General features: G+C 44.1%; 1 long non-coding RNA gene across 2 annotated transcripts in view; it reads right to left on the reverse strand.

The window, feature by feature from the left end:
- Positions 1-18,982, reverse strand: part of LOC132526869 (uncharacterized) — a 62,736-nt gene that overhangs the window by 34,724 nt on the left and 9,030 nt on the right. Inside the window, exon 2 of one of the 2 annotated variants that reach the window (XR_009542733.1) lies at positions 16,046-16,100. The exons of the other annotated variant lie outside the window; for it this stretch is intronic. This is a non-coding gene — a long non-coding RNA (uncharacterized LOC132526869). The remainder of the gene's footprint in view (positions 1-16,045; positions 16,101-18,982) is intronic. 2 annotated transcript variants of the gene reach the window in all.

The raw sequence follows: 18,982 nt of genomic DNA on the forward strand, positions 1-18,982 counted from the left end.
GTTTAGGTCTGCTCCCGGTCAGTCTGTTCCCTAAAACTTAGAGCAGGGCTTCACTGGTGGCGCAATGGTTGAGAATCTGCCTGCCAATGCAGGGGACACGGGTTCGAGCCCTGGTCTGGGAAGATCCCACGCGCCGTGGGGCAACTAGGCCCGCGAGCCACAACTACTGAGCCTGCGCGTCTGGAGCCTGTGCCCCGCAACAAGAGAGGCCGGGACGGTGAGAGGCCCGCGCACCGCGATGAAGAGTGGCCCCCGCTCGCCACAACTAGAGATAGCCCTCGCACAGAAACGAAGACCCAACGCAGCCAAAAATAAACAAATTAACTAATTAATTAAAAAAAAAAAACTTAGAGCAAAAGTTTCATGTGGACTTCATCCTTGAATCCTACTTCACAGAGATGCTGATGAGTCCAAGGGCAGACTGAGAAAGGCCAGAAAGGTTTGTTGCCTGGATGCCAGAAACCATTTAAGGGTTTTACAATTCATCTCCCTACTCCTGGAGGCACATGATAAATTACCAGCATTCATCTCTCTAACAGGATCAGGCCTCAGAACTTGTGAGCATATGTTCACGCCATTGTTTTGTGCAAACAGATACTCTAAGTATGCAACGATCTGGCACATTTCAGGAGAATTTATCAAAACGTTCTCTTGTCCCCCAACACGTATATTCATAAAAAATAATACTGAATAATTCCAAGCGGCAGCCATGCACGCGATTCCAGACTGTAAGTTCAGTTTGCACATTTAATGAAGGTTATTTGTAATCATAAGTAGAAAAAAAAAAAAAAGCTCAGTAGCCAGAAGTACTTATGGAAGATAGAATGAAGCTTGTATGTTACAGTTTTTACAGATGGATGGTAGAGGAAGGGTAGAAATGTGGTTGAACTTGGTTTATTCCCAATAAAAATTCTGGATTGGGTGGTCAGCCATCTGGGGCAAGAACAAACGTTCTTTCCTATGTGACCATGAAATCAGTCACACTCCATCTTTACTCTCATAGTGCTAATCTCACATTTTCTGGAGAAGAAATTAATAGATTTTAAAAATTCCTCTGTTACCAGTGCTTCCTCCCTGGTTACCACAGTCAACAACAGAAGTTCTGGGCTTCTAAAGAAAACAAGACTAATAGTTGCATTTCAAGTCAACAAACTGTAAGTCAGGAAAAAATCTGGAGGAAAATGTATCAAATTGGCAATATTGGTTGTTGCTTCGAGCTGACTTTATGCAGGTCATCTTAATTCTTTTTAAAAGTTTTGAATTCACTGACTTATTAGACAACATTTAAAACTGCTTTAACTTTTTAATTTGGGAAAATTTTAAAATACATAACACCGGAAAATAGAATAAATGCCTGCATACTTTCCAACCAAAATGCACAAATGTTAACATTGTTTCCACTTTTCTTCAAATCTTTTCTTTAAAATACCTGACAAAATTACAGACTAAATTGAAATCCTCTCTACAGCCCTTGCAAGCCCCATGTTTCTGTTTACCTCCCCAGAGGAGGCCACTAGTGTGAACTTGGAACACATCCTTCAGCCAGAAGCATATGTGGCCCATCACTTACGTAAGATATCGCTTTGTGTGTCCTTAAACCATTGTATAAACATCTTACCGTATCATCCTTCAACTTAATTTTGCATTCTCATGTGTGTTCTTAAAAGCGTTCCTCCTGGGCTTCCCTGGTGGCGCAGTGGTTGAGAGTCCGCCTGCCGATGCAGAGGACACGGGTTCGTGCCCCGGTCGGGGAAGATCCCACATGCCGCGGAGCAGCTGGGCCCGTGAGCCATGGCCGCTGAGCCTGCGTGTCCGGAGCCTGTGCTGCGCAACGGGAGAGGCCACAACAGTGAGAGGCTTGAAAAAAAAAAAAAAAGCGTTCCTCCTAATACTTGCTGGCATTTTTTAAATGTTTATTAAATTTTCAACAATTTACATTAATTCGCAGGAGGAAACATTTCTTAACCTTAATAAGTCAAAGTAACTGAGAGACACCTGTAGTCCCAGCACTTTACAGAATATTATCGGAGACTGCCACTCCCTGGGTGGCTGTCGTTGGGAACCTCTGAGACAATGACTTCGGTGCAATTCATCTATCGGCAGAGTCCCAGGAAGCGCGAGTGAGCAAGGCGGTGGGGCTGAGAAAGCCAGTGTCAATGTACCTTTGCTCAGACTGCACTGGTTGGGGGCAACAGGGCCTCAGTACCACCAGGACCTTTTGAAAAGCACACGAGACGCTGCCCAGGATTATCCACCTCAAGAAATGGAGGATGGCAGACCCATACGCAAGCTCCTCTTCCCCACTGGTTGAACATGGACCCCAGGGCATTAGCTTCCCCGATGCTTTTGGGCTGCACCTTCCATGGGGGCCATGAGGGCCTCAGGAAAGTCTCCAAAGCAGAACGAGACAGAAACACAGTGCACGCTCCAGTGGGATGTGGCTAGCCAGGGTGGGTCTGAGCTCACCCAGAATTGCTGGGTCTTCTGAACCCGGGCCTCCAGATGGGGCCATAAAAGCTAGACAACAGGCAGTGGAAGGCCTCTTTCTTCCTTACAAATGAATCTGATTTGACTACACAGAGTAGGCTTTGTACGTCTTTAAACAATTATAGATACATCTTACTGTATCATTCTTCACCTTCATTTTGCATCCTCATTATGCTTTTTTGTTTTTTATAAATTTATTTGTTTGTTTATTTTTGGCTGCGTTGGGTCTTCGTTGCTGCGCGCGGGCTTTCTGTAGTTGCGGCATGTGGGCTCAGTAGTTGTGGCTCGCGGGCTCTAGAGCACAGGCTCAGTAGTTGTGGCGCACGGGCTTAGTTGCTCCACGGCATGTGGAATCTTCCCGGAAGAGAGATCAAACCCGTGTCCTCTGCATTGGCAGGCGGATTCTTCACCACTGTGCCACCAGGGAAGTCCCCTCATTATGCTCTCTTGAAGGCTTTCCTTCTATGTTATTTGCTGGCATTTAAAAAATATTTATTAATCTTTTTTTCTTTGGCTGCACCACGTGGCATACAGAATCTTAGTTCCCCGACCAGCAATGGAACCCAGGCCCCCTGCTGTGGAAGCATGGAGTCTTAACCACTGGACTACCAGGGAAGTCCCGAAAAATATTCACTATTTTTTTTAACAATTTGCAGTTTTAAACTTAATTAACAGGATAAGACACTTCATAACCTTAATAATTCAGAGTAATTGAGAGACACCTCAATTAGTTTGAGGTGAGCCTACTTTGAGAGAGTAGGCTGCTTCCTGAAATTCAACAAAGGTTGGGAAAAGCAAGTTTTCCAAGTCTCAAGAGCTGTCTCAGTCAGAAAATTCCAAACAAGGGGTCACCATCTTTGAAGTCACCCATCTCTTACAGCCTAGAAGCCAACCAAAAAGAAAAAAAAAATCAATTCTCTTTAGTCCACTCATCTTACCACTTTCTTTCCCAGAAGCAGAATGAAAGAGCAGCTGCCCAACAGTGTGAGAAAGTCAACAATATCTTCCTTGTGGGCCTGTAGTTGACTAAACTTAAAGGGAATGAGCCACAGCTGCTTCTAAAATTCCAGCACATAGTAGATGCTCAGTAAATGCATTGTGAACCTTTGACCCCTCTTTCTGCCTAAAATGCCAGCTTTAACTAGCATGACTCTTCAAGGGATAAGTCCATAACCTGAGGGTTTCATATATCATCCATGTCACCCATTGATCTCACTCATTCCCATTCCCTGGGCAATCACAGGACAGAGGATGGGTACATCAAAGAAATAAAGGGATCCATTGCATTGGTTCTCTGTAGGGCAAAAGGCATCAGTGGGGATTCAATATGAGCGGAGGGGCGAGAAGATGCTGGCAAGGAAGGGTAGGAGCTCAAAGGCTGAGAGCTACTCTCCACCAAGTGTTGTGAGCTGTTGCTGAAACAACGTTTCTGTATCTTCACAGTTTTGCTGGGGGTCCACTGTGATTCTCCTTTTGTCAAAGGCAATTTATTCCAGTGGTTTCTGGAATAACTCCTTTGTTCAGAGCCTTCTTGCTACTTGTCATTATCAGTAAGATTGCCCAAACCTCTAAGACCATTTACTGTGTTCAGTCCAGCTACGTCAGTACTTCCAAAATTCCACAGGGCGGAGATAGCATCAGCTGTCATTCACTGTGGCACCTAGCGTGTCTGCACGCCTCCGTGAACCCAGTTAGCCGTCCGTTCACTCAGTCAAGAGGGCCTAGCTTTTGATTAAACATCCCAGACTTCCAGTGCTAAAGGGAAAGCAGAGGATTATAGCAATTATCTGGATGACTCCCACCATAATCTCACTTTTGCCTAAGTGTGATCCTTACCTTGATAGTTAGAGGGAGACATTATTCTTGGAATTACAAAATTATAGGGCTAGAAAGAGATCTAAGAAGGTCATTAATCATCAGGATAATAAGCTCAATTATCTGGTACAAAAAGATCTCAGACACCTCTTCCTTTTTATGCTCTGTGGATGGGGGGTAGATTTCTCAGCATCTTCGCCCTCACTTCGCTTTACCACCTTTCACTCCTTCCCCAATTAAAGCAACCAAAAATGAAGTCCTCATCAGATCCTACAAATTATGAGGGGTCCCTTAAGAAAAAAGGATAATACGGGTGAGGGGACAGGTGAAATAGTTGGAGAAGATTAAGAGGTACAAACATCCAGCTATGAAATAAATTAATCATGAGGATGTGATGGACAACATAGGGGACAAAGTTAATAATACTGTGATAACTCTGTATCGTGACAGATGGTAACTAGACATAGTGATCATTTCGTAAGGTATAAAAATATAAAATCACTATGTTGTACACCTGAAACTAATATAATATTGTGTGTCAATTATAATTCAATTTAAAAAAGAAGAAAGTATATGGTGTCCTTTGATTCCTGTCCTCAGCAAAAGCATTTATTTTATTGGTTAGGTATATTGTCATGGTAGACTTGGAAATGGTGAATTTAAGTAAACACAAAATCCGAGACCTTCTAAATTCTAACCCTCTGTTTTTGGCTGGTCTTTTTTCCTTAATAATCTCAAATTTCAGGCAATATCCTGTAACTACAAATATGTTTCAGGAGAAGAATGATTTGATTTTTTAAAATTCAATCAATAAGGTTCAAATCTATTTTTGATTTACTAAGCTCGAAGGCATCCTCTGAATTTATATTAGAGCAACGTGTTACAGGCACAAGGACTGTCACTTGTAAAGGATACCACCATCTACCAGCTCCTTCCATGTTTCCCCCTCCCGGCTGTTAACAGTGTTCATCATTCCTAGTGTTTTATGCTTATATAGCACCTCAACACTTTTCTCAGCTTTGATGGAAGACCCAGAATATTTGCTCCAGTTTTTTTTTTTTCCTTAAAGAACTCTGTACTCTATGTAAGCATAGATGGCTTTTCAAAACCATTACTTGGAGGTGTAACTTATTCTTATACGGCAGACAAAATACACAATGAAACACTCCCTTTGCAGTTTGGTAGGGTACCTATTTCAAGATGGAAAGAAAATTATCCAGGTATGCCTTTTCAAAGATTCCACTTATATAAACATCACGTTCAAGCCAAAGGATCAAGTGCACTTATGGTTTTCTAATTACCAAAGGAAAACGTGGCTTTTTTTGTTTTTAACTTCACAATGGTTGCCGTTTTCCTGAGTGCTTTGCTTCAACGGATGCTGTACCCTGAGATCTTGTAAGTTAACGTAATTTAATCCTCAGAATGACCGTAAGAGCCAGGTATATTTACTTGCATTTTGCAGATGAGGAAAGTGATGCTTGGAATACTTGCCCAGTTACTTGCTCAGAAAGTAAAAGGCTGGTGCTGGGAGTAGAACCAGGTCTGTTATGATTCAAAAGCCAGGTTTGCACATAAGCTTTATGCTCGGTCTATCAACTGTGTTTCATTTAACATAGAAAACCACGTGCAATTCAACTTACATTCTGGACTTACTAAAGTGGGATTCTAGGTAAACTGAAATGGACTGACTATATCTTTAAAGCTTTCAGTGGCATGCTCTGCACAGCCATATTTGGTGACTTTTCATAATGCATTTTCCTAAGCCTGACAACATATCATTTCATTTTAGTTTTCATTTAGAAATAATCATGAATATTAATAAGAGCTCAAGGCACAGTGTCTTTTCTTATGAGAGCCTTGTCATATGAGTGAGAGACTTTCTAGAAAGTTTGGTTCAAAATGGAAATGTGGATATAAATGCTAAAGTGCAGAGACATGGGTGCTCGGTGCTCCATAATTTAAGTACAGCTTCTTGAACTACTCCTTATCACTGAAGAGGAGTCTGGGTAGACCCTGAATTTTCCGGGGAGAGCTGCTAATCAGCGAAGAACTTTGATACAGAAGAATTAATGTCTCATTTTGTACAATACTGAACAGCAGCGTCCAGTCTGTTTTCTGGTACTTAATATTTTAAGAAGTTTCTTCCAAACAATGCCAAAGACTACCAGCTACCACCAGTAACTAGGAGAGAGGCAGCCTCAGAAGGAACCAACCCTGCCTACACCTTGATCGTGGACTTCTACCGCAAAAACTGTGACAATAAATATCTGTTGTTTGACTTAAATGACCATCAACAGAGGAATGAATAAAGGAGACATGGTGCATAAATACAATGGACTATTACTCAGCCATAAAAAAGAATGAAATAATGCCATTGGCAACAACATGGATGGACCTGTGTTGATCATACACTGAGTGAAGGACTTCAGACAGAGGAAGACCAAAAGTATATGATATCACTTCTAGGTGGAATCGAAAAGTAAATACAAATGAATTAACTGACAAAGCAGAAAGAGACTCACAGACTTAAAACACAAACGTGGGGTTACATAAAAGAAGGGGGAATGGGGAGAGATAAATTAGGAAGTCGGGATAATGGATACACAGAAATAGATATATGCATAATAGATAATCCAAAAGGACCTGAGGCTCAGCACAGGGGACTCTACTTGACCTAATGCAATAACCTCTGTGGCAAAAGAATCTGAAATATAATAGGTATATACATATGTATGCATATGTATAACTGAATCTGACGGCTGTACACCAAAAACAAACACAACACTGTACATCAACTATTCTCCAACATACCATAGAAATGGACTTACAAAAAGCGAAGCAAAGCAGAGCAGAGCAATGCCTACTATTCCCCTCCGGCCTCCTTGACTTGGGCTGGTATCCCCTCCCTGGAGCCTGAGCAGGCTTGGGTCCCGTGGCTGGACTGTGGTTTGGCCGAGAGGGCTGGGGAGGATGTGCCCGCCAACGAGCCCCCCCTTTAACCCGTAGGGTCTGTTTGGCTCTGCATGGGACCACAATCTGCAGATCCAGGCGGGCCCTCCTACGGTTTAAACAAGCCTAGTGCACCCAAACGATGGTGGACCCTACGGCCTGGAGAAGCTCCCCAAAGTCCCCTACTCTACGTCCCCTGTGCTGGGTTTCCAACAACTAGCCTCCTTCCTGCGAGTCGCCCCTCCTTTGAACCACAGCACCCTCGGCGGGGCGGTTTGGCAGGGCTTCGCATTTGTCTGCGGGGGTAGAAGCTTAAGGGGGAAGAAGTAGTGAGACACAAGCCCTTGGGTGTTCGCTCTGGCACCTTCCACTCTAATTCACAGCCCGGGAAAACGACTTTCCCTAAGGCTCCGCTTGCCCGAGTAACCCGACTTAGGCTTGGAGAAATGCTGCCGCCTTGTGGACATTTCCCGTAACAACAAATTTACAACCGCTGCTCAAAAGCACTTCCTATTCCCGAGGCCTGGGGGACTGTTAATGACACCTGCCCTCAAGCAATGTCCTGGGGTAGGTAATGCAAAAAGAATTCAAGACACAGCCGACACTCAAGAAGGAAATTTCAAGAAGTTAATTTTACTGACACTGTTTAAGAAAAGAAAAAAATAAACAACAACACAAGATGCTCAACATCCCTAATTATTAGAGAAATGCAAATCAAAACTGCAGCAAGGTAATGCCTCGCATCAGTCAGAATGGTCACCGTCAAAAGTCTACAAACAATAAAGCTGGAGGTGAGCGTGGAGAAACGGGAACCCTCCTACACTATTGGTGGGAATGTACATTGGTAACAGTCAGTATAAAGGACAGTCTTGAAGTTCCTGAAAACAACTAAAAAGAGAGCTACCCTATATCCGGCATTCCCACTCCTGGGTGTATATCTGGAGAAAACCGTAATTCGAAGAGACACATGCACCCCAACGTTCACTGAAGCACTATTTACAATAGCCAGGACACAGAACCCAGCAAAATGTCCACCAACGGATGAATGGATAAAAAAAGACGTGGTACAGGTGTACAATGGACTATTACTCCGCCGTAAAAAAGAATGAAATAACGCCATTGGCAGCAACGTCGATGGACCTGGGAGGATCATACACTGAGTGAAGCACTTCAGACAGAGGAAGACCAATAGCGTATCATATCACCTCTAGGTGGAATCGAAAAATAGATACAAATGAACTAATTGACAAAGCAGAAAGAGACTCAGACTTAAAACACAAATGTGCGGTTACTTAAAGGAAAGGGGAAGGGGGAGGGATAAATTAGGAGGTCGGGACAAACACACACACGCAAATACATATATGCGTAATAGATAATCCACAAGGACCTGACGCTCGGCACCGGGAGCTCTACTCGACCTTCTGCAATAACCTCTGTGGCAAAAGAATCTGAGAACAATATACTGTAAGTATATGTATAACTGAATCCGATGGCTGTACACCGAAAACAAACACGACACTGTATGTCAACTATATTCCAACATACCATAGAAATGAACTTACAAAAACCGAAGCAAAGCAGAGCAGAGCAATGCCGACTCTATTCCCCTCCAGCCTCCTTGACTTGGGCTGGTAACCCATCCCTGGAGCCTGAGCAGGCTTGGGTCCCGTGGCTGGACTGTGGTTTGGCCGAGATGGCTGGGGAGGATGTGCCCGCCAACGAGCCCCCCCTTTAACCCGTAGGGTCTGTTTGGCTCTGCATGGGACCACAATCTGCAGATCCAGGCGGGCCCTCCTACAGCTTAACCAAGCCTAGAGCACCCAAACGAAGGTGGACCCTACGGCCCGCAGAAGCTTCCAAAAGCCCCCTAGCCTCCGTGTCTCCTGGCGCTGGGGTTCCCATCTTCAGTCTCCTTCCTTCGAGTCAACCCACCTGCGAACAACAGCACCCTCGGCGGGGCGGTTTGGCAGGGCTTCGCATTTGTCTGCGGGGGTAGAAGCTTAAGGGGGAAGAAGTAGTGAGACACAAGCCCTTGGGTGTTCGCTCTGGCACTTTCCACATTCACAACCCAGGAAGACAACTTTCGCTAAGCCTCTGCTTGCCCGAGTAACCCGACTTGGGCATGAAGAAATGCTGCCGCCTTGTGGACACTGCCCACAGCAACAACTTTACAACTGGTGCTCATGGGCACTTCCTATTCCCAAGGCCTGGGGGGCTGTTAATGCCCTCAAGAAATGTCCTGTGGGACTTCCCCTGTGGTACAGCAGTTAAGAATCCGCCTGCCAATGCAGGGGACACGGGTTCGAGCCCTGGTCCGGGAAGATCCCACATGCTGCGGAGCAACTAATCCCGTGCACCACAACTGCTGAGCCTGCGCTCTAGAGCCCACGAGCCGCAACTACTGAGCCCGCGTGCCTAGAGCCCGTGCTCCGCAACAAGAGAAGCCACTGCAATGAGAAGCCCGCGCACCGCAACGAAGAGCAGCCCCCACTCGCCGCAACTAGAGAAAGCCCGCGCAAAGCAACAAAGACCCATCACAGCCAAAAATAAAAAGATAAATAAATTTATTTAAAAAAAAAATGTCCTGTGGTTGGGAATGGAAAAAGAACGCAGAACATGGCAGACCATCAAAAAGCCCATTTCAAGAGGTAATTTTTACTCACATTCTTTAAGAAAGAAGTACATGAAAAGATGGTCAACACCACTAACTATGAGAGAGACACAAATCAAATCTCGAAGGAGGTATCACCTTGCACCAGTCACAATGGCCGTTATCAAAAAGTCTATAAAAAATAGTAGCTGGAGTGTGTGTGGAGAAAAGGGAACCCTCCTAAACTGCTCGTGGTTATGGAAACTGGTGACAGCTACTTTAAAGAACATTATGGAGGTTCCTTAAAAAATAAAAAGAAAGCTACCAGATGATCCGGCAATCCCTCTCCTGGGGGTATATTCAGAGAAATCCAGTATTCGAAAAAACCCACACACCACAACGTCCACTGCAGCAGTATTTACAGTAGCCAAGACATGGAAGCAATGAAAGTGTTCACAGACAGAGGAATGGATGAAGAAGATGTGGCATATACATACAGTGGAATACTAATCAGTCATTAAAAAAGAATGAAATAATGCCATTTTCATCAACATGGATGGACCTAGAGATTATCACACTAAGTGAAGTAAATCAGAAAGAGAAAGACAAATAATATATCACTTATATGTGGAATCCACAATATGACACAAATGAACTTATCTACGGAACAGAAACCTACCCACAGACATAGAGAACAGACTTATGGTTCCCAAGGGGGAGGGATGGATTGGGATTTGGGGGCTAGCAGATGCAAACTATTATATATAGAATGGATATACAACAAGGTCCTACTGTATAGCACTATACAGGGAACTATATTCAATATCTTGTGATTAAACCATAATGGAAAAGAATATGAAAAAGCATATGTATAATTGAATTACATTGCTGTATAGCAGAAATTAACACAATATTGTAAATCAACTATACTTCAATAAAATAAATTAAATATATTTATATATCTATATACATATATCTCTCTATCTCTACATCTGTTGTTTAAAGCCACCCAGCATGGAGTACTTTGTTATGGCAGCCCTAGCACATGCATACAGAGCCACTGACCAGTCCTGTCTGAACTTGACTCGCCCCAGAACTTTCAGTTTCCCCAACCAATATACATATGTATTTTTTCACTTAATACAATATGATTGAGTTCCTTTCACTTGCTACTTAAGATTCTTCACACATACTCCATCAACCTCCTAGAGCATTGGTTAGGACAGTGGGGGAGACCAGGATGGTGATGGGACTAAAACTGTGTCAACTAGGAAAGGTTGAAGGAGCTGGGGATATTTAACCAGCAGAATGACTATTAACAGGAAGGAAGTAAAGGAGGAGCGCCAAACCATGCCTGAGAATTCAAAGAAAGAAACGGTACAATGGACAGCCTCATCCACCCATCATACAGCGTATTAAAATTTGATTCATGTGCTTTTTTTTTTTTTTCTTCGCGGTACGCGGGCCTCTCATCGCCGCGGCCTCTGCCGTCGAGAAGCACAGGCTCCGGACGCGCAGGCCCAGCTGTCATGGCCCACGGGCCCAGCCGCTCCGCGGCACGTGGGATCCTCCGGGACCGGGGCATGAACCCGTGTCCCCTGCATCGGCAGGCGGACTCTCAACCACTGCGCCACCAGGGAAGCCCAAGGGTTGGAATTTTTAACTCTCCTGCAGGTCTTCAGATTTCTATGCCATTCAGTAACATTTCCACATATTCATCTCAGTTCATTCCTCAATAACATAACCCCCAACGAAATTTGTTGGAAAAAAAATGCATACTTTTCGGGGGAAATATGTGGCTCAAGGTCCAAGAAGTTATTCGTTAAAAGATTTTTGGTTCTCAAATGAAGTGTTCAGATTAACCAAGAATCCTTTGTTTCTCACTCATCCAACCTCTCCTTGGTTGGCTCAGCTACTCACCCAAGTCCATCAGAACGTAGGCATCCTGCCTGCCACTTCAAGTAATGCCAACATTATTACCCAGATATGGATCGCAGGTCCTGGCAGATGACTCTGTAACCCTCCTAGGAGTGCGATTCCTGCACTGACACTTATCAAGACTGAACTCCTAGAGGAAAATGCTCCCACATCAGGATAGTTGTGCTCACCCATTTGCTTCACTCTTGCCAGTAGCAGGTCTGCAACTCCTACATTTGGCAAAGGGATTTTATTATAGAGAAATGCAGACTCTGCACCACTTTGAAATATTCTTGCATGCACATAAGCTCCATGCAAGCAGGACCATTTTTTGTGTGGTTCTCTGCTGCATCCCCAGAGCCTGCCACATAGGAGTTGCTTTATAAGTATGTGATGAACAAATGACATGAAAATCTCAGAGGTCTTAGCTGCAAGCAATAGCACATATTTAACGAAAACAGGGCAGAAGAGGGCTTATTAAAAGGATATTGAATAAACGAAATAATTGCTGGGATGACTAGAGAATCTGTCCAGAGCAAGCATGCAGGACCGTAATCAAAATCACGCCACAAAACCAGATGTGAGGACTCCTCTGCTGCTGACCCTAAAGACGGCACATCACAGTCTGGGCTGCATTTGTCACTGTCACTGAGGACAGGGAGAAATGTTTCACAAACAGTTTGCAGTCCAAGCTTGGTTTACCTGTACTCCATTCTGGTGCACAAAAGTAAAATATTCATAGTGTCTTCAGGGATTGGGCTACTTTTGGGGTAGCTCTGCTGCCAGTTATTCTAACATGAGTGACTGCTTCAGTGAAACAATAACACTCATTAGATGCTTGCTCTGTGCTAGGCTCCCATGTACTATGTTCGCCCTCCCATTTAGTCATTCCAGCCACTCCAAAGGCCACGTGATATGCCCATCACGCGTCAGGCACCGTGGAATTCTGTATGTATGGAGAAGTAGCTTGAATTTTGCAGGGACATTTAATAACTTTGTATTCTTGGTCAGGTTACTTAACTCCTCTGTGCCTCAATTTTCCATTCTGTACAATAGCAATGATTTTTTCAATTTTATTTATTAATTTATTTTTGGCTGCGGTGGGTCTTCGTTGCTGCGTGGGCTTTCTCTCTAGTTGCTGCAAGCAGGGGCAACTCTTTGTTGCGGTGCACGGGCTTCTCATTGCGGTGCTTCTCTTGTTGCGGAGCACGGGCTCTAGGCGCTCGGGCTTCAGTAGTTGGGGCGCACGGGCTTAGTTGCACCGTGACATGTGGGATCTTCCCGGACCAGGGCTCGGACCCGTGTCCCGTGCATTGGCAGGCAGATTCTTAACCAGTGCATCACCAGGGAAGTCCCACGGCAATGATTTTTAAATGACCTACCTCATAGATTCTTGTAAGGATTATACTATATTATATTATATCTGAGTTACTATATGTAAAGCAGCTAAGACAGTGACTGGCATATCGTACCACGTGTGCCTCATCACAATCCTACGAGGCAAGGGTATCATTTTGCGAGGCTGAAACTGAGGCACAGTGAGACGAGCCTGTGCTTGGTGACACAAAGCGGTTGGACCTGAATTTGCACAGAAATCCACCTGACTCCACAGCCTAAAATCTTAGACATCCTCAAGGTTGATAGTAGAGGCAAACTGTGCTGAATTGCTTCAGTTATGCCTGAGGTGCAAAAGCATGGAGGGTTTTGGGCAACAAAGAAATGATCCAAGTTTTCAAAGTATATTTTCTGCTCTATGTTTGAGCATCCTTATACAAACTTCTTATGAACTTCAGTCATTTTAAATCTCTCTCTCGGGCTTCCCTGGTGACGCAGTGGTTAAGAACCTGCCTGCCAATGCAGGGGACACGGGTTTGAGCCCTGGTCCGGGAAGATCCCACATGCCGCGGGGCAACTAAGCCCATGCGCCACAACTTCTGAGCCTGTGGTCTAGAGCCCACGAGCCACAACTACTGAGCCCACGTGCCACAACTACTAAAGCCCGCACGCCTAGCGTCCGTGCTCCGTCCGTATCAAGAGAAGCCACTGCAATGAGAAGCCCGCGCACCACAACGAAGAGTAGCCCCCGCTCGCCGCAACTGGAGAAAGCTGCTCACAGCAACAAAGAACCAAAGCAGCCGAAAATAAATTAATTACATAAATAAATTTAAATAAATAAATAAATCTCTCTATATATATGATCGATGAAAAAAAGGCAAATAAAAGGACTTGATTGACTACTTGCTCGGAGCCTGAGGCAGGGCGCCCAAGCTGGAAAGGCAGAGATGCTGGGAGTGCCAGTGTGTGCTTGGCACTGCAAAATTGGGTTGGACTGGCCTAGATTAGCAGCAAGTTGGCCTCAACCACTGCTGCCCATCCCACTGGGAACACGAAGAACATCATTGCCCTTCTCTCCCCCCAAAAACGTGTGTAAAATTTCAGAAGGTTCATGTGCCTCTCGAACCCATCTGTGAATTCCAGGTGAAGAACCTTCTTCTTGATAAGTGACTCTAAAGCTTTTTAAAGGCTGCAGTCATCTTTTGGAGCAGCCAAAAACACCATAGTCTGCCTAGGCCACCTGCTCCCAGTGTCTGGTAGGAATCTAACAGCTGCACACCAGTGTGTAAAGTTGCATGGAAGCCAGACTTTTTTTTTCATCCAGCTAATATTTATTTATGCATCTGGCATAGTTTCTAGAAGCTGGTGATACAAATGTGAACAAGATGAACAAGGCCTTGTCCTCCGGAGCTGAAACTCCAAGGGCAAGATTGACAATAAACATAAAAAGCAATGTACAGAACAAAATGGGATACGGTAACCAAGAGTGACTGGTGGCGGGCTGTTTTAATGGGGTGGGCAGGGAAGGTTCTTAGGAGTCATTTGAGTTGATACCTAAGTGGCAAGGTGGAGCCAAGTGTTTAAAGAACTAAGAAACTGTGTTCCCAGGCAGAGGAAACAGCAAGTGCAAAGGCCCTGCATAGGTAATGCATGCGGTCTTACTGAGGAACAGAGATGGGACCAGCATAGGTGGCATAGAGTAAATTAGCACTGAATTTGAGGCCTCGGTAACTCAATAGTGCAATAAGCTTAGTTTCTGGATATCAAATTTGAATAAGCATTAATAACCCGTTAATAACTATTTAATAGGTTTTTAGGAATAGACTCTGTGTGTAATAATGAAAATCTAGGAAACCGAAAGTCCTCATAAAAATTCAAGACCAGTACTTTCTCAATTATTAAATACCATATCAAGGGGCTTCCCTGGTGGCGCTGTGGTTAAGAATCCTCCTGCCAATGCAGGGAACACGGGTTCGAGCCCTGGACAGGGAAGATCCCACATGCCACGGAGCAACTGGGCCCGTGCGCCACAACTACTGAGCCTGCGCGTCTGGAGCCTGTGCTCCGCAACAAAGAGAGGCTGCGATAGTGAGAGGCCCGCGCACCGCGATGAAGAGTGGCCCCCGCTCACCGCACCTAGAGAAAGCCCTCGCACAGAAAAGAAGACACAACACAGCCAAAAATAAATATAAAAATAAATTAATTTTTTAAAAAATGGTCCACATCAAAAAAAAAAAAATCTTAAAAAAAAATACCGTATCAGGAAGACCTATAGACTATAGATCAATTTTTAGAAATTACTGAGCTAGGTGGCTTCCTAAGGGCTCAAAACCACCTCTATCAGTTGGAAAGCTCAGATCCACCAAATGTTTAGACCCCACTGTAGCTGCTGCTCTCGCTTCAACTATCAAATCTTCAACTTGTCTAAATTATACTCCAAAATGTCCTACTTTTAGAGAAAACACAAAGTCCCATGTTTCTAGCAAAGATATTTCAAGTTTGGAGAAAAAATAAGACTAATTACAGTTCTGACTATAAGTCAAGGCTCCAAAAGGACTTCCTAAAAATGCTTTAGAAATGCAAGCTTTTCTAAAGAGCTCCCCCCTCCAAAAAAGAAAGAGAGGTTAATTTGAGGGAACATCTGCAAGAGTTTTTGTCCTGCCTCAGAATTGCAGGAATGTCACTGTCATGGATTTATCTTAGTGCAGATAAAATCAAGGGCAGTGAATGGTAGGGTGTTCTATCATCCAAAATGGCAGCCATTTCACTGCAATTTAAGCAAAACATTAAGAGGGCAACGTTTTCCTTAAGGGTCTCATTATAAAGTAATGCCAAAAGCTGTTTGCACTTAACTCTGAGTAGTTATGCGTTTTTAACCCATACAGAAAGAACACAGAGATCTTTCAGGTTATTATTTAGTTCACTGAGAAATTTGATAAGCGAAACACTTACCTTAATATCAAAGGAAGGAGAATTGAACATTTTCCCCATCATCAGGGCATCGAGGCTGCAGAACCGAATTGAAGGAATAATATTTATTGTGCACTTAAGGACATATGGAGAGATTAAAGGATTAGCTCCAGAGAACATTATGGCAGCTTTTATATTCTGTGTTTGACAAAAGGCTTTCAAATATTTCACTTGGTCCTCATAATAACTCTTAGAGTTAGCATGTTAGTCGGTATTCTTTTAGGTTGCGGGTGAAAGATACATATCTTAAGCGTGCATAAGCATAAGAGAATGTATTGGCAAACACAAAATGTGCTACATTCAGGCCTGGCTGGATCCAGAGGCCAAACAACGTCTCTCTCTCCCTCTCTCCCTGTCTCATTCTTCTCTCTCATTCTCTCTTACTCCTTCCCTCTCTGTATCTTAGCTTCACTCTTCTTTAACACATTAGTGTTATCTTCTCCTATTGTAGATGGCTTCCTACAGGCAACTAAAGCTTACATCATCCTTGTAGATTGCAATTCCAGATGAAGCAGAAATCAGATCATGTGGAGAGATTCTAAGTGGCCCGCCCTGCTTTGGCCATGTACCCATCCCTTGAGCCAATCTCTGTGAACAACGGAGCAGTTTAACACCATTGGCTGGTCTCAAATCTATAGCCACTACTGTGACCAGACAGTAGACATGATTGACAGTCCAGCCAGAGCCACATGGAATTAGGGCTGGGGGTACTATTTCTGCAGTGGAAAGAGGATTGCTAAGCTGACAAAAGCTACAGATAGGCAGGGCCAATATTGTAGTCCTATTTTGCCAATGAACAAATTTTAACGGACTTGCCCAAATTAAAAAAATGTCTGTTAAAAAAAATAATAAAAAACAAAAATAAATAAATAAAATAAAAACTTTTAAAACTCTGTTACTCATAGCCTCATTAACCTTCATTCCATAAGACAGATGAGGTTTAAAGTAAACAGTAACTCAGTAAATTAAACTTACATGAAAGAAAACATTCTAAGATCCTCCTCTGAGAGTCAGTCTTATGTAGGGAGATGCAGACAGTGTGTATACGAAGGAGGAAGGAGAAACGTAGTAAGAAAGTTATTTGAGTCCTTGTCACTTGCCCTCTAGACTGCAGACTTTTTGAGCAAAGAATCTGTGACTTCTCCCTGCTTTATCCCTGCAGGGCTTGGCAAATGATAGCAAACAGCTGAATACAGAGAAATAAATTAGCACCCTTTGCTTGTCCTCTTTTCCTTGGCAAATTGATGCGAGTTCAGTATATTACCCTCAGTGCTATGTCCATCCGATACAAGGCTGACCTTCTACAGTAGCAGAAACTGAAGGTGTTTGACAGGGATCTGAGAGCAGTGCAAATAAGCTGGAATCATGAATTTACAGATCAGAGATGAGTTTTAAATAGCGTATGATTCAACTCCTCTAATTTTACGTATCAGAGAATGGATGCCAGAAAATGCATATCAAGCCCCGAATTCTCTGTGGGGGGAAGTGGCAGAGGTCCGTAGTCTACTGTCCTTGGTTCTGAACCATTCCTCCATGCCAACTTGCTTTTCCTAATGGTGGACCCTTGCGTTCCTGTCCAAGCTCTCCTGGTCCTATGGGTATCTCGGTATTTTTGCTTTCAAGATGGATGGGGGGAAGAAAAGATAAGCTGTTGACTGCCTCAGAGAAAAGAACTGAGACTTGTATCACAGTAAAGAGATTATTCTACAAACGTTTGATAGTTTTCTCATTTTTCTGACAATTATTACTCTCTCCTTCCCAGGATGTACTTATGCCATCCAAAGAAGTGATTCAATTTGCCCCAAGTTCACAACTGAACTAAAGGTCCCAGGTTTCCTGAATCCTAGTCTGCTGGGTTTTCACCCTCCTCTCCCGCCACCTCACCTTACTGTCTTCCTAATATTTGAAATTCCATTCCAAGAGCCTTAAGACTAACCTGTGTTATCTATGGCTTTGTAACTAATCACCCCCAATACTAAGGGACTTAAAACAATCAATGTGTATTACCTTACATACATGAGGTTCTTGTGTGTCAGCAGTTCAGAGCAGCTTAGCGGAGCTCTGGCACGGGGTCTCTCATGAGGTTGCAGTCACGATATCAGCCAGAGCTGCACTGGACTGACTGAACGTCTGTCTGGGGCTGGAGGAGCTGCTTCCAAAGAGGTTCGTTCACATGGCTGACAAGCTGGAGCCGGTTGTGGGCGGGAAGCGTCAGCTCCTCACCAGGTGGGCCTCTCAACGGTTTACTTACGTTGTTCGCACAACAAAGCTTCCCCCAGAATGGACCCTCCAAGAGAACGAGGTAGAAGCGGCTGTGTCTTTTATGAGCTAGCCTCTAAAGCCATATACTGTCACTTCCATTTGTCCAACGAACCAACCTAATACAAGCGGATAAATACTAGGACGCATGGATCTTTGGGGGCCATCTTGGAGGCTGGCTAATGGCCACAGCCTCTTTTATGCTTTCTTATCATAGCACTTGTCCCAATGTATTATAATTCCCTTTTTCTTGCACACCCTCCCGTGGCAGACACAGTTGTCTGCCTACCAAGAGTCACTGGGACAGTGACATTCTCCTTGATGACAGAATCCTGATTTTTTTTAAAATTTTATTTATTTATTTTTGGCTGCCCTGGGTGTTCGTTGCTGCCCACGGGCTTTCTCTAGTTGCAGCGAGTGGGGCTACTCTTCGTTGTGGTTTGCAGGCTTCTCACTGCGGTGGCTTCTCCTGTTGCGGAGCATGGGCTCTAGGTGCATGGGCTTCAGTAGTTGTGGCACGTGGGCTCAGTAGTTGTGGCTCATGGGCTCTAGAGCACAGGTTCAGTAGTTGTGGCGCACAGGCTTAGCTGCTGCGCAGCATGTGGGATCTTCCCGGATCACGGCTTGAACCTGTGTCCCCTGCATTGGCAGGCAAATTCT

The sequence above is a fragment of the Lagenorhynchus albirostris genome, chromosome 10 (assembly GCF_949774975.1).
Source record: "Lagenorhynchus albirostris chromosome 10, mLagAlb1.1, whole genome shotgun sequence".
NCBI classification, from domain to species: domain Eukaryota; kingdom Metazoa; phylum Chordata; class Mammalia; order Artiodactyla; family Delphinidae; genus Lagenorhynchus; species Lagenorhynchus albirostris.